General features: G+C 34.5%; 1 long non-coding RNA gene across 1 annotated transcript; it reads left to right on the top strand.

Moving 5' to 3' along the window:
* Positions 1-7,383: 7,383 nt before the first annotated feature.
* Positions 7,384-11,976, top strand: LOC130052024 (uncharacterized). Its single transcript, XR_008800338.1, has 2 exons — positions 7,384-11,228; positions 11,360-11,976. It is a non-coding gene; the product is annotated as an uncharacterized LOC130052024 (long non-coding RNA).
* Positions 11,977-15,744: the final 3,768 nt, after the last annotated feature.

Genomic DNA, 15,744 nt, shown 5'->3' with positions numbered 1-15,744 from the left:
CGTATCTCAATGTTTCATGAGACACTTTGATTTGTTGGTCACTTGGGACACGGTTTGTGACACGTGTTTGAGAATTCTTGTTGCTATCTTTTCACATGAACGATTTTTATGGAGTCAAAGAGCTACATCTATACTATTGTGCAGACACCGAGACACACAGAAACAGAAATGCAGTGGTACATATTCACATTGTTTACATCATACCAAAACCATCGGTGTTGTGAGTTAAAGATTTCAACATTTCTTTAATATCTTAATGGCAACATTATTTGTAGATGTATAATTATGTATGCATGTGTTGATTACTCATTAATCACGCTTTCAGACTGGCTAGCTGAACACGTTCTAATGTAGGACAATACGCCATTAAAGTGCTAACACCATACATTCTTTACATATATATCAAGTCATTAAATCCATTTCATCTTTATGTAAATTAATTTCTTCATTTTCAAAGAAATTACAAAGAGTGCTTCAATCAATTTTGCAGTTCTCGTGTGTAAAATATTTTTCAGATGAGCATCGAAATATACAAGTGCGTTTCTTCAAGGTTGTTTGAAATTATGATAAATATACACGCGAAAGTGACAACTCGACACGTTCTGAGCTGTATGGTAAAGTCATTGCGTATTTCAAGTCCGTTCGAATATTGCTCCTGATTTACATAACTGTCCATGTAAATTGTCAAATTACCTATTATTGCTTATTATGCCACAATTTGTGAAATCCGGTGCTTTGCTTCGATCACATAAATCACAGATTTGTCTTCATATGAACTAGCCCTCAAGACACGCTTAGAATCTCGTGCATTACGTAAATAAAAACTTATCTTTTTTCATTTATCAATTTCATAATCATTTTTATTCTATAACAATATGCCGTTGTTCTATGACAGTACATTGTTATTGTTGTTTTAGATTCAATAAATGTCAGAATACATAAAAAAGGGATTCTGAATCTGACTTTAAATTTTGGACAGGTACCACAAAGGAAAACCAAACAAGAAAAAAAAAAACTAATATATCGAAACTAAATGCTGTCAATAAGACAATAACGCCCACACCCAATCGCAACTTCTCAGGCGTGTTTTTTTTCCCGGCAATCTCGGAAAAGGCGTCTCAAAGGTGATACGTTCACCGGAAGTACGAAATTTGTATAAAATGGATGCTTCTAACCCTTGTGTAGGTCAATTATTTTAAGTGTAGTTTTTTTAACAAGCCTTACTGTCTTTAGGAACAACCTTATACAGTAAAGTGATATAAATGTATAATATGCTTTAAGTATAATTTTATTTAAATAACCACACAATCAAGCTTTTTTTACAATGGTAAATCTCATATTAGATAACGTTTTTAAAAACACCCGATAGAAACTACTGTATAATACTTTTTCTATAATGACCTTGAAGTAGACATGGTATTTGTCCTAAAAATAGAGATCATTGTTTCTTCTCAACCTCAAGAAAAGAGTGAAAAGCAGATGTTCAGTGTGTTATTCATTTTTCACACAATGAGGAACACCTAGACTTTGCAGACAACCTTGCAGAGATCTCAGGGAACAAGACCCATCTACAAGAAGAAACAGATCAGCTGTGCCAAACAAACTGGTCTTAACATCAACACCAAAAAGACCAAGGTGATGACAATAAATGCTCCGGTGGAACCTGTGGTTTTAAATGGAGAACCGCTGGAGGAGGTAGAGGACTTCACCTACCTAGGAAGCATACTTAGCGAGAACAACGGTGCCGGGAAAGACATAAAGGCAAGACTCAACAACACGTGCAGCATTCGCCCAACTCCAAACCATCTGGAAATCAAACAGCTACAGTCTGAGGACCAAAGTCCAACTTTATAACAGCAATGTTAAATCAGTCCTCCTGTATGGGTCTGAATCAGTAATAAAAACCTACACCAAAAGTGCAAAAGCAAGAACATCAGCACAGAGATAAAACAAAGAAGAATGAGATGGCTTGGTCACGTAATGAGAATGCCCCAGAACAGGATTCCCAAAGTAGCTCTACACTGGACACCACCTGGAAAGAGGAAAAGAGGCAGACCACGTACCACATGGAGGAGAACCGTGACATCAGAACTTGAGGAAATGGGCTACTCATGGGGACAGGCACAGTATATTGCTAAGGACAGAGCTAGATGGAGACAACTTGTTGAAGCCTTATGTCCCACCGGGGACGAAGAGGATAAGTAAGTAAGTAAGAAGCAAAATATACTAAATAGCTGTGAATTGCCCAAATTTTCTCGAGAACACTTTTGAGGGTTATGTGGAAAAAGACCATTTCTATTATTTATTGAATTATAGAAACGTTTTTGGATAGTTGCTATAAATAAGATTAAAGTGTCAGTTTCATTACATTGCAATGTTTCTTCTCTTCGTTTTCTCTCTCTTTTTTTTTCAGATTAAAAAAACTTGTAAAATTGTTAAGTCGTACGTAAATCAGATCACGAGCAAATTATCCCCCTAAGTTGAACAGAATTTCAGCCAATGAAATAAATTAGAATTTTCACATCATGCATTTTCTACCAATTGCAATGAGAGGAAGTGCATTATCCCAAGAATGTGAAAATAGAAAATACTTCAACTATATATATATACCATCTTCCAAGGAAGACGGTAATCAACATGTTTTTAGATTTAATGTGGAAAGATCTCATAGTTTCTAGCAAATACATGTATTTATTATAATAAAAAAAGACAGTAAATAATTGTTTATCGTTGTATTTCGCCTTGATATACCGTTATATAGTTGAGGTTGTTTTCCCGCTTGCCGGAAAAATCCCAGGATGTCCATTTGGCCCGCATGCTGATGTTTGCCTCAAAATATAATGGTAATATATTATCATCATCACTCATCAAGTTACAAATACATATGGGGTGATTATAAAGATCTCCGTATCTCGATAATTATAATGATTTTTTTTTTATATCTAGGCATATATTGTCATATACATGTACCTATCGTAGAACGGTAAGTTATTTGACATCATGTACACTGTATGATGATATCAAAACATATTCTAAAGTAAATAGAAGAAATAAACTTAATTTTTGTAAATGTTCATGAGGGTATGAACTGCGACGCCTTTCGTCGGTATACCTCATGAAGCGTGTTAAATGATGGATGAATCATTTGTATTGGAGCAAAGAACTGTTAGTCCTAGTACTGTTCTACTTAAGACATATGTTGTAAATCGAAATACTAGAAAATATATCGAAATAATTATATCGGGATTTTCAAAAAGTTTATGACGACAAAGGAATAATCAATTGCTAAAAGTTCAATTAGTTAATGGGTTTTAGTAATGGGAGAGACACAATACGCATTTTCCGAGTTGCTCAATAGTTCTTTCCCTTTGTGGAACTCTTACACAGTGAAACGCAAAACATACTATCGTCCAAACGCGGTGGGTACAAATGCTTATCGCTGCCTTCATATATTGCCTAAAGTCCTATTATCAGACGACATCATGCAACCACTCAAACTGCAGGGACACACAATATTAGTAAGTTTATTAGTATTTGATAATAAAATAGCTCAAACAAAAAATGATAATCACCATTTTTCTTTGATTAAAATATCACTCGTGCAGAGGAGGAAATAAAAAATAATTTCATATTTAATTTAATGGCCTAATTCAATCAAATATTATTCTTGATATGGTCAGTTTAATGTACAAATAAACAAAATTTACGCTTCCATTATTTTTATCCATATTTACATAGCTGGTCTATAGTATATGTATAAATCTTGTACCCACCCAAGCGTTCAACAGAACACTGAACGTACTTCTATTACAGAAGAGCTGATATCTCGGAAGTTGCGTATTAAAGGTGATGCTTGTTCCGGTTGTCCATTGAATAATGGTGTGTAAAACAAGGTCGGCAGGTTATATTCATTGTCTTTTGGGATGCTAAATCACGTGGTTCCTCAGAAACTTCAGTCATTGCAATCGGGTCACTCTGGTCTTTTTCCGTAACCGAAAAATTTACTGTTACGGAAATAACCGAGTAGTTACGATTGTAGTTATTGGTGACCTCTATGCACAGGTTACCAAGTAATATTTAATGTGGGATGTAACTAGAAAGCACCCAGACTTGTTTCACTTCGGATTCATATTGTACCTAAACAACACACCAAACCACAAGAGTTTGGTTGTGATGGAAACCATCAAAGCATCGGGTATATGGAAATCCTAAATTGGAGCAAGTGTTTCAAACATGGGCAGAACAATGCCAGAAGTGCACAAAAAAGCTGGGGACGTTTACTTTGAAAAATAAAAGTTTTCATTAGTAAGTTATTCAAATAGTTCGCGATTATTGGATCACCTCATTAGCCCAACAAATCCAATGACACTCATCTAAAAAAAAAAGTTTAATGCAACAGCTGAAGCATGCAGAATGAGGTTAATCTTAAAAGTATCACTAATTCGAGAGAAATCGCTGTACAGAATTTATAATTTAGCTTGGTCACTCATTCGGAAAATACAGGCCGACTGCAGCATCCGAAGCAAGTCTATTCACAGTATCCTTACAGGTGTCATACATGCAAGTTCTATAAATGTATAAGTAGTTACTAGAATTAAACGTGGTCACTCATCTGGAAAATGTAGGCAAATTGCTGCACCTGAAGTAAGTCTGATTGAATGACATGCAGGTTAGGCATCTGAATCGTTTGATCTTGTGCATTTGCGCTGGCATAATTTTTGTTTATAATTCTAGAACATATAAATGCATGTACCTGGGATTCAACATGCCTTCCAAAATTCTCATGTGGAAAATATACAAATCAATTCTAGTATCGGAAACCTTATCAAATATTTATAAGCTGAACACCTGCAACATATGCCCCGCAATCAAATATACAAAGAATAATTTTACTTGTTCTTTACTATTGTAAGAAAAGTTCCGATGACAAGAAAATATCACTGTGACTCACAAAGGAACGGAGACAACACATCGTTCTTATAGCAAGAAAAAGGAGATTCATGGAGGAGTTAAAGATTGATTGTTTTACGTCCTGTCAAGACGTTCAGCCACATCGAGAAGTCACCTGTAGGGGAAGTACTGCATTTAGACCTATGCTTAGAGGAGCAGTAGCTCTTTGGTGTGCCAACGCCTACCACGACACGGGACCTTCATTTTTAAAGATCTATAATATCTAAAAGACCCGTGATTCTCACTTCTAAATGCCGAGCGTTTGGCGAAGGAGCAATCATTACCTATTTTAACGTCGTAGGTTTGACGCGGCCTTGGCACGAGTGGGGTTCGAACTCGCGACCTCCCGGTTACGAAACGAACGCTCTACCACTGGCCTACCTCGATCGGCCCCCAATTGAGGCGTCCAACGAGAACAAAGATTAATGCATTTACTCGAAGAAAAAAACTTTTTACGGTTTTGAAACACTTTTTAATGGTAATATCAAAGAAAAACAAATTCTGTAACAATGGTTCACTTATTTTCAATGTTAAAGTTAAGTGACAAAGATACCGGGCAGGAGCCAACTAGACATCACAAACATACGTTAATGTGCATGGAAATGCATGCATTGCTGACTGTGTGCATATGATATTGGAGTATAATATATGACATGCATTCATCACTATTCTGGATTCTTCAACAAGCATACATTCTACCTTTATTTCTGTCGGAATCCTCACCCATCTAGACACACATAATGTATTTATCTAGATACACATAATGTATTTATCTAGACACACATAATGTATTTATCTACACACACTTAATGTATTTATCTACACACACATAATGTATTTATCTACACACACTTAATGTATTTATCTACACACACTTAATGTATTTATCTAGACACAAATAATGTATTTATCTACACACACATAATGTATTTATCTACACACACTTAATGTATTTATCTAGACACACACATAATGTATTTATCTAGACACACATAATGTATTTATCTACACACACATAATGTATTTATCTACACACACTTAATGTATTTATCTACACACACTTAATGTATTTATCTACACACACTTAATGTATTTATCTACACACACTTAATGTATTTATCTACACACACTTAATGTATTTATCTACACACACTTAATGTATTTATCTACACACACTTAATGTATTTATCTAGACACACATAATGTATTTATCTAGGCACACATAATGTATTTATCTAGACACACATAATGTATTTATCTACACACACATAATGTATTTATCTAGACACACATAATGTATTTATCTAGATACATAATGTATTTATCTAGATACACATAATGTATTTATCTACACACACATAATGTATTTATCTAGATACACATAATGTATTTATCTAGATACACTTAATGTATTTATCTAGATACACTTAATGTATTTATCTAGATACACATAATGCATTTATCTAGATACACTTAATGTATTTATCTAGACACATATAATGTATTTATCTAGATACACATAATGTATTTATCTAGGTACACTTAATGTATTTATCTAGATACACATAATGTATTTATCTAGATACACATAATGTATTTATCTAGATACACATAATGTATTTATCTAGATACACTTAATGTATTTATCTAAATACACTTAATGTATTTATCTAGATACACATAATGTGTATTTATCTAGATACATATAATGTATTTATCTAGATACATATAATGTATTTATCTAGATTCACAAAAGTATCTCATTCCTGAGGAACTGGTTACCATTACAATTTGTAACGAAGGCAAAAACTTGGGAAAATAACTATTAATTACTCAATGCATGTATTATTCAGCGCTTAATTCCGATCAGTCATCTCAATGATTTTTCTGATCACTCCGCAGTAGGGATGTCTCTATGATAATTCTGATCAGCCCGCAGTAGGGATGTTTTTATGATAATTCTGATCACTCCGCGGTAGGGATATCTCTATGATAATTCTGATCACTCCGCAGCGGGGATGTCTCTATGATAATTCTTATCAGTCCGTAGTAGGGATGTCTCTATGATAGCTGTGGGGATATCTCTATATTTCTAATCACTCCGCAGGACGGATATCTCAATGATTTTTCTGATCAGTCCGCGTTAGGGATATCTCAATGATATTTCGTAAAGTACATTATACGCTACAGCTGTTCAATTTCACAGTACACACTGATTATCAACCAAATATACTATCTTTTTATATCTTAAAATGTATTTTACAATATAAAAAAAATGGAAAAATCGTAAATAAGAATAAAAGCTTTTCTACAGAAGAATAATTGATATTGGCTTATGTATAGTTTTATTTTTGACCATGTGTTTGTAACGGCATTTTTTCGAGTCTATTTCTCGAAAACTTCAGGAACTTTTAAGTTTACCTTTTTCTGATATCATCACCTGAAAAACAAAATAGAATATGAATTCATGGAAATGAAATGTGATTAATAACTCGTAAAGACCATAATTATTACTTTCTGTAAACAGTTCCGGTTGAAACCTGTCAAGAGATTAAAACGAAAAAGTTACTAAAGGTAAAGGTAGGAATAAATTTCCTATAAAAAAAAAACATCACAACTCTTAACTGTTGTACAGGAAAAATGAGAAAGGAGATATTCGACAACATTGAACATTTCTGATAAACTCATAATTCATAGTTCAACGAGATACCAAAAAATCTTTTTTATCTAATATCTTTACAACCTATACGATTGCTTTTCATTATGTAAGAATTATATGTGTAAAACCCCATCATCTCCCTCTACATTATTGCAGATACGTACAATTTTTCATGTGGGTCTTAAAATGTAGGCGTAACGAAGAAAAGTGTAATCGCACAGAAATTACGTGCAGAGACGAGCGATACATTTTCTTCCACAATGACATATGAAAGGAGCATTGTTTCATTTGTTTATGTCTTTTAAACTTACTAATAAACAAAAAATGCCAAGTGCTTCTAATATGGCTGTGAGCGTCGCTGTTGTGACACACGGTAAAAAGAAAAAAGGCCATGCTACTGTTAGGTCGCCAATCGCCATATATATTTCTACATCTACAAAAGTCAGAAGTATAGCGTTATGTAACGTCAAGCCCGAGCCCGAGGTGACTGCCAGATTCATCAGAAACGTCGCTATGCGTTGAGTTTCGTGCTCCGCCTCGAAATATTATTAATCATATTTTGTAACTTAAATATCGTGAATTTGATAACAAGAATGTACACAATCTTGTACTTTTGATTCTATAAATAAAAATCTCGTTAAACCACGTCAAAACATGTTTTCTGCAGTGCATTACAAGTAACAGGCTGGACTTTTTTTCATTAAAAAAAATTGTATAAGATCTTTTATGAAACTCTACGCAAGTTTCTAAAAAAGATATCATTGAGCATATCAAAGAGTGCTAAATATTGTCCTCTTCCCTATTTTCTTTTCTTTTTTCTGAGAAAGTAAATTGTTTAGCTGCAATAATATCGACAGCCCTGGCTATCATCTATTATTGATAGTTATCTTCTGCCGATTGATGAAACGCTGGCCAGTGATAAAAATACCCATATTTTCTCTTCTGTACATAGATACATATCAGGGGCGGATCCAGGAATTGTGGTTACGGGGGGCGCCACTTTATGAGGCAGTGAGTGCAGGGCGAAACCCTGGTGGGGGTCCAGGGGGCGAAGTCCCGGGAACCTCTGGATATTACAGATTTTATGGGGCTTGAAATATTTCTCGTATTAAGTCATTTGTACAATTTTCTATCATTTTAATAAGGTGAAATTAATAAAATGACCCAAATTTTAAGGGTGTTTTGGAAAAAATTAAGTTCTCCCAATAAAGTAATTCAAGAAATCAAAAGATTTTGTCATTTATTTCCCCGGGAGTGGAAGAAATTATTCCTTCTTTTATCGTTTAGTACATTTTCCGAAACAAGATACCGCGATTTAACTTAAATTTGAAAATTTATGCCACTGCATATTCTGTTAGATTTTGATGATACCTCATAAAATAATGTATACATGTATATATTTTTATATTTAGAATGCATTTTTTTTTTTTAAAATAACACTGCATGGTTATCCATTGGTGTACACGTTTATAACGTGAAGGCCGCGTAAACATTATGCATTAGAATATGATCAAATCTGCTTGTAGAAAAATTAAATTTCAATTTCAAAATATTGTTGTACCGGTATTTTCATCCATATCAAATTTCTCTGGTGTAGCATACCTCCTTAAGAACAGTTGAATTTCTCTGAGGTACACCCTATCGTTTCAATGTATTTTCCCCCCCATTTAACTACATTGCAATTCAGTATCATGAATTAAATTTTGACAATAAAAACATATACAAACCAAGCAGCAAATGTTTCATGTGTTTGTCAATTTGGACTCAATTTTGCATTTTGCTCTCAATATTTCAAAGATGCCAGACTGTGATTATAATATACGGGAAAAGACAAAACCCACCGTTGTTTCTCTCCGCGAATCACTATTGCAATCATGACGGTGTTAATTTGAAAGTAGGAAAAGATTGAAGAACAAATGAGCTGTCATCCTATTTATTCCGAGCTGCTCCCTACAGAACTGTTTACACGGACACCGCGTCTCCTGAAGGGAGTTCCGAACGCTCAAGTAATCACTGACCACGGACACCGTATCGATCAGCAGACGATCAACGACTTGGTGGGAATGATGTTTCCTTTGACTAATGTCCACTGTCGGGGCCCCCGAAGTCTTCGATCGTCTCCTAGACATATTTATCAACTTTTTTCCATGAGAAACTAATCAATGCACCAGAGATTTCTTCTTCCGATACATGTTACTTTGTCCGTGTATAAATACGCACATCAAGTTTGATACTAAATTACGTACACAATACAATCCTTATTGAATTCCTGAGTAAAATTGCGTTTGGCAAGTACGTGAAGGATGTTCGCTCATCAGTACCAAAGTCATAAAAAAAAAAAAGCAGAGTATATTTCATCAGAGAGAAAAATTGGGGTTCTATGTGCCTTTTATGATGAGCCACATAGCCATTTTTGCACTTTTTGCATGACTGAATCTCCGCAATAAATGTACCACACAAAAAAAATGAACAGTTTAATCTAACAAACCTAATGACAAAAGTATTTTTATGTATTAGTCGTGACATTTTTGCACTCAATATGTTAATGAGTTTTACTTATCATATATAGCTCTGTCTTGCTTTGAAAATTTCCAAGGTTATGAACTTATTTTGAAACTTCTGTAGCTGCCATCGTTACAGCCTAAAATCTTAAATCAAAACAGAAAGTACGGAGTCCCGGTTTGAAATTACTGAGATAGAGAGGTGCAAGGACAATTATGGGTGATTTTTACACGAAGCTTACAAAGATTTCTCAAATATATTTACTTGGTGTTATTGAACACTTCTTTAAATGTTGTTCATCAGATAATATTGAAAATCTAGAATTCTCTTGTATAATTTTGTAGAGTTTGATAAATATCTTGTTTGTAATATAAACAATGAATCACAAATAGAGAGCATTTTGAAAGAAAATTGTTCTGATTTTCAGCTGCTACCACCACCACCACCACCACCACCAAAAGAAATAAACATTCGCCACAAAATAGTCCATTTAAAGTACTGTACATGTATATATAGAATTTGAAATCATGCAGCAGGAAGTACAAAAATTATCTAATTCTGACAAACACAATATATACATTATAAAACCTGGGGAACGAACATCAAGTCGGATAGAGTGAGGGTTTCCCGGTCTTTCAAACTTCTGGATCTAGTTGCACAAAGTTAAGCTAACTTCGGTTTAACTGCGTCCTTATAATCAACCGTGTTATCTTACATACAATTCCCTAGAAATTTTTGTTGTTATGAAATATAAATGTGATTGGATAAGATTTTCATCCAAAGATCTTGTTTTCTATCCCCGCTTCCACAGAACTTGTTTCTGGTAGAATAAAAATACACAACGGGTTGGATGAAATTCATATCCAATTACAAAATATGGGAGAGTCTATTTATCACGTTTTTTATCTATTATACACATCGGTTTCTTTCTCTTTCGGTAAACATTTCGTTAACAACATTTTGTCGCCGAAAACATGGTGTCTAATACGATAAAGAGCAGTTTTAAAATTCATGAAAGATCACCTAATGAAAACCGATAAAGCACTTGGAAAGTCGAACTGATTGTAAGAGAGCAAGGAACAGGGTAATATAAAGATATATTGCACAGGCTATCGAGGTAAATAGATTATGATAAACACCAACAACAATATTTTGATTTTAAAAATCAGGTCATATAATATCACACTCATTGCACATCGAGTGAAACATAGGCATATCTGATTCACGCTATTTTTTTCTTTTTTACAGGAAATTACGGTGCAGAGTTTGACGTACGAAAATCTACTTAACAAATGTAATATTGCAGAAACTCCTTTTGAATTCGTCCGAAGATTAAAGTAATTTTTGTAATACAAAAATATTTACATGTTTTGTAGGGCAACATTATAAAATTATTACATATTTTGTAGAGTAACATGTAAAATTGTCACCCCGCGAAAAATCATTGTTGACCGAGGCGAAGCCGAGTGAAAAATCATTGTTTCGCCTCGATCGGTCAAGAATGGTTTTTCAAGGGGTGACCATTTCACATGTTACCCTACAAAACACGTAATATTTTTTGTTATACTGAATGTTCTAAGAATGCATATAAGTACGGTGAACCGTGTGTGCAAACGTTCTGCGCAGGTTCACAAATTTTATACTGGTACAATGTACCTATCGCCATGTATTGTCAACCATTGCTGTGTACTGGTACCCGGAGGGCGTGGTTTATGTGTACTGGTACCCGGAGGGCGTGGTTTATGCACGCAGTGGGGTACCGGTACTTTTTAACAAATGTTTCTGAAGCAATCAAATTCGTTTAATTTACCTGAAAGTATAACAAATGTAAATTATCCTTCCTGTAGAAACGTCAAGTCCTAAAATTTCTTTCTTCATTTAAAACTGTTGAGAGTTCATGCCATCAGACTATAAACTGAGAACGAACTCGTGTCTAAATTTTCAATCCAACTAACTTTTGAAATAATAATCATAAACACAATATTTTCAGAATATGGTTATATTTGATTTTTTTTTTATACTCCAGCAGTTCTTTTTTTAAACATCTGTGTTAGAAAAATCTTAAGGTAAAAGTCATCGACATTTTGACGTAAGTCTATTTTCAGTTTATGGTCTTAAAGCCATGAAATTAAACTATGTTATGACAAAGTCCCAATTTTACGTCTTTTTACTGTTGTTCGAATTCATACCAGTCAACCATCCAAAATCAGTTATATTCCGTATACTATGTATAGTTCCTTGTACATGTACATGATGCGGTTAAGATTGAAAACACATGATGTTATGAGCTGCGACGCTTCCATCTTCGCAAGCCAAGGGTGACGCACCACGGTGTTTCTCTCTTCACACCGTGGAGCGTCACCCTTGGCTAGCGAAGATGCGACGCTTCACGCCGGCGTACTTCTTGAAGCTCGTTCAAATGTCGTTAACAAAGCGTTGTAGTTTATACCCTCAGGTATTTTCAGAAATGAATTTTATTTCGTACATTTATTTTCTACTTTCAGTTCTGTCAGAATTCCTAGCCGCTAAAATAGACGAACTATATCTATCAAGATTCATACGCGCAGTGTTCACAGCTACATCGCATTCATGGGGAAATGAATATCATTACAATTTGCAGACCTATTGAAATACAAAAAACATTTGAAATGTAAATAAATTAAAATATTTTAAAAGAAATAAAATGAACAAAGGCGGAAGTTCGTTTCCCTTATCTATGTGAAAAGGTGTGCCAAGAATTTCAGGATGAACTCTTCACACCTTGACGTGAAAACCTCTACACTTGTCGATGTAAACCCTGTGGTGTTATATAAAATGCAGTTCATTATTATATCCAAGAACATCATGTACTATTTACGTGTGTAATTTTCTGTGATACCCCCCCCCCCCACTCTTTTCTGTTCTTTTCATTAACTTTTGGCTTATATGCTGCGATTTTTGACAATGCTGCAAAAAAAAATTGTATTCATTTTGGTTTAATCATAATGTAATATAACCATATTATGTTCTTTTCATACATTTTTCATTGTTACTTGTTACTATAAATTAATCTAATCATACCTATAATATGTATTCATGGATGAAGTACTAGCTTATAGGACAACGTTAACGCATGACATGTATTTGTCTCGCATACCTCCATTCTAAAAGTGGTTGTGTGTTTAAGAGACTTCCGGTCTGTATGTGTCATGTGCAGATAAGCATTTAAAAGACAAAGATATTGACAATATATCTTGAGAAATCCCCCCTCCCCAAAAAAAGAATTCAGATTCTTTCTTTTTCACTTCAGAAAGATGAAGACGCCTAGCCTAGGACCTTAATACTGCCAACATTTATATAGGCTTAGCAATTCTATACACTCTTGAGAGGAAAATGTATGATCAACATTTTTAAACATTCAGCCGTATCCTAATTTGAAAATATTTTCTTACGGAGACTTTAAACAAATATTGTGGTTAATGTCATCTTCAAAAAATTGAAGTCGTCTTGAATATCTACGCGTTGACTCACGCCTCCGATAAACGCCGAACAACCGTAATTCACCGGCGTTTAAAAGATCAAAAGACATATTAATAAACGGTACAGGTATTTCTGTATTATAAGTAAACTTTCGTGACTAAAACCATTAACATCAGGTAACAATACCTCTGGCGTTCAAAATAGCAGTGAGAACAAATTAGTTTTATAAGCGTTGTTTTCGCTGGTGTGCAAGTTCTCTTCTTCTTCTTTTTTTTAAATATAAACGATGGAGTTGTGAGGCCTCAACATAAAAACACACTGATACCCGAAGGAAGCGAAAAGACTATGACTGACAGACTTGCATTCGTAACTTTTCCGCACTAAGATATCGGTATTTCCTGTAATTTTCTCTATGCCTTATTTAGAATTATGATAATGAAGAACAGAAGCAAGAAAATTAATTTTCCAATTATTTGACATTTGTTCTAAAAATGGGCTTGAGTGGTGAGTTTTGAGATCAATAAACACCCTGAGAAAACATCTGTTTGTATAACAATGTGCTTTATTATTAAAAAAAAGTTCAGAGAGGAGGCAATGAAAATTTATCGACAGAGGTAGTAAATAATTCAAAGGAACAGAAAGTAAGAATTAAACGGCAAGACTAATTATCGGTAAATCGATGGGAGTTCAGTTTGGCTAAGCTTCTCCGGTCAAAGTAATCAGCTGAATCGCTCAATCTTAGTGAAAGACTGTGTCCTTCTCGGACATTGGATTCCCAGTGTCCACTCTCTTAGATTGACTTATTGAGCTTTTTCTCTAAGGACACTATCCTTCCATTATATTGTTCATATTTTTATCTTCATGAAACACCACTTAAAACATATATCTTATAGACGTGATGAGTCGTCGACAATATTTTATCGACATGTATCATTTTTTACCTGTCATATCGCTGCATGAGATGCTGGACGGATACTATATCTTACTGAACGTTATCCTCCTATTTCAATCAATATGGAGTCATCATTTCAGGCTGAAACTCTGGGAGATATGGTGAAGGTGTCGAAATCAAGATATAAGTGACGACATACGATTTTTTTTTATATATATATACAATATATGGACATCAGGTTGAGGTACTATAGGTGGCTGGTCTGTAAAGTACAATCGTTACCTGTGTACACGTCGCTAGTCATCGTGAAAGAAGTCACCCCAACGTGTTTCACTCGTGTGTAACTTGATATATGCCAACGTTTGACTTTTGTTGCAAGTATCATGCTAACATTGTATGATTTCAGATTTCATGTTCACTCCGCTAACTACAAAACAGGGAGTTTAAATTTTAAATTGATTTTTCATATTGGATTCCTCGCATAACAAAGGCCGCTTTTTATTTAATTTCTATCCACGCAAATCTTATCGTAATTCTTGTACAATGTATACTTAATACACATAGATCAATCGGCAAATAAGACTTCAATATCGATTTAAGAAAGTAAATTTTTCCAAGAGGCAATTAAGTAAACAACAGATTTAAATCCAAAGGCAAAGGCGACTCTCAAGAAAAGGTCTTTACAAAGGTATTTTTCAAAAGTCAATCAATACACTTAACCAGACATCAGTTTGATGACGTAATGAACGCTGGGAACTGTGGGTAACCAGAGACTGGCAGTTGAACCATTACATGCATGTACTTTGTTAGAAGAAAAAAATATGGACAACATAAATTCATCAGAAAAAGGGATTTACCTCGAAGTGTTCTCTTACAAGTAATGAATACATAATATTATTCTTGAATCCCCGTTGCAAGTACAAGATGGTATTATATAACACCTGGATATTCTTCACACCTGCACAAAAGAGTAAAATTTATGAATGAGTTTATGCAGCAACAAAAATAACTGATCCTTCTACTTCACCCATAATAGAAACGTCTCGGCTATAGGGGGCAATATACAACACGAGACAGTAACCACCCCGATCGCCGGAAACTTACACGCGCGCCATCTCCCGTACAAAGCACCCCTTTATTGAGCAAGATGGTGATAACATCTTTTAGGTGAAGTCGGTCGTGTTGTATTAAATTCAGCAGGGAAATATTCGCGCTCATCTCCACAACTATACGGTATCAATTCTGGCTGCCATGTAACGTATCACTGCAATTAGTCGCTTAA

Source organism: Ostrea edulis, chromosome 2 (assembly GCF_947568905.1).
Source record: "Ostrea edulis chromosome 2, xbOstEdul1.1, whole genome shotgun sequence".
NCBI classification, from domain to species: domain Eukaryota; kingdom Metazoa; phylum Mollusca; class Bivalvia; order Ostreida; family Ostreidae; genus Ostrea; species Ostrea edulis.
Note: the sequence above shows the minus strand (reverse complement) of the source record. Positions and strands in the feature narration are given on the sequence as shown.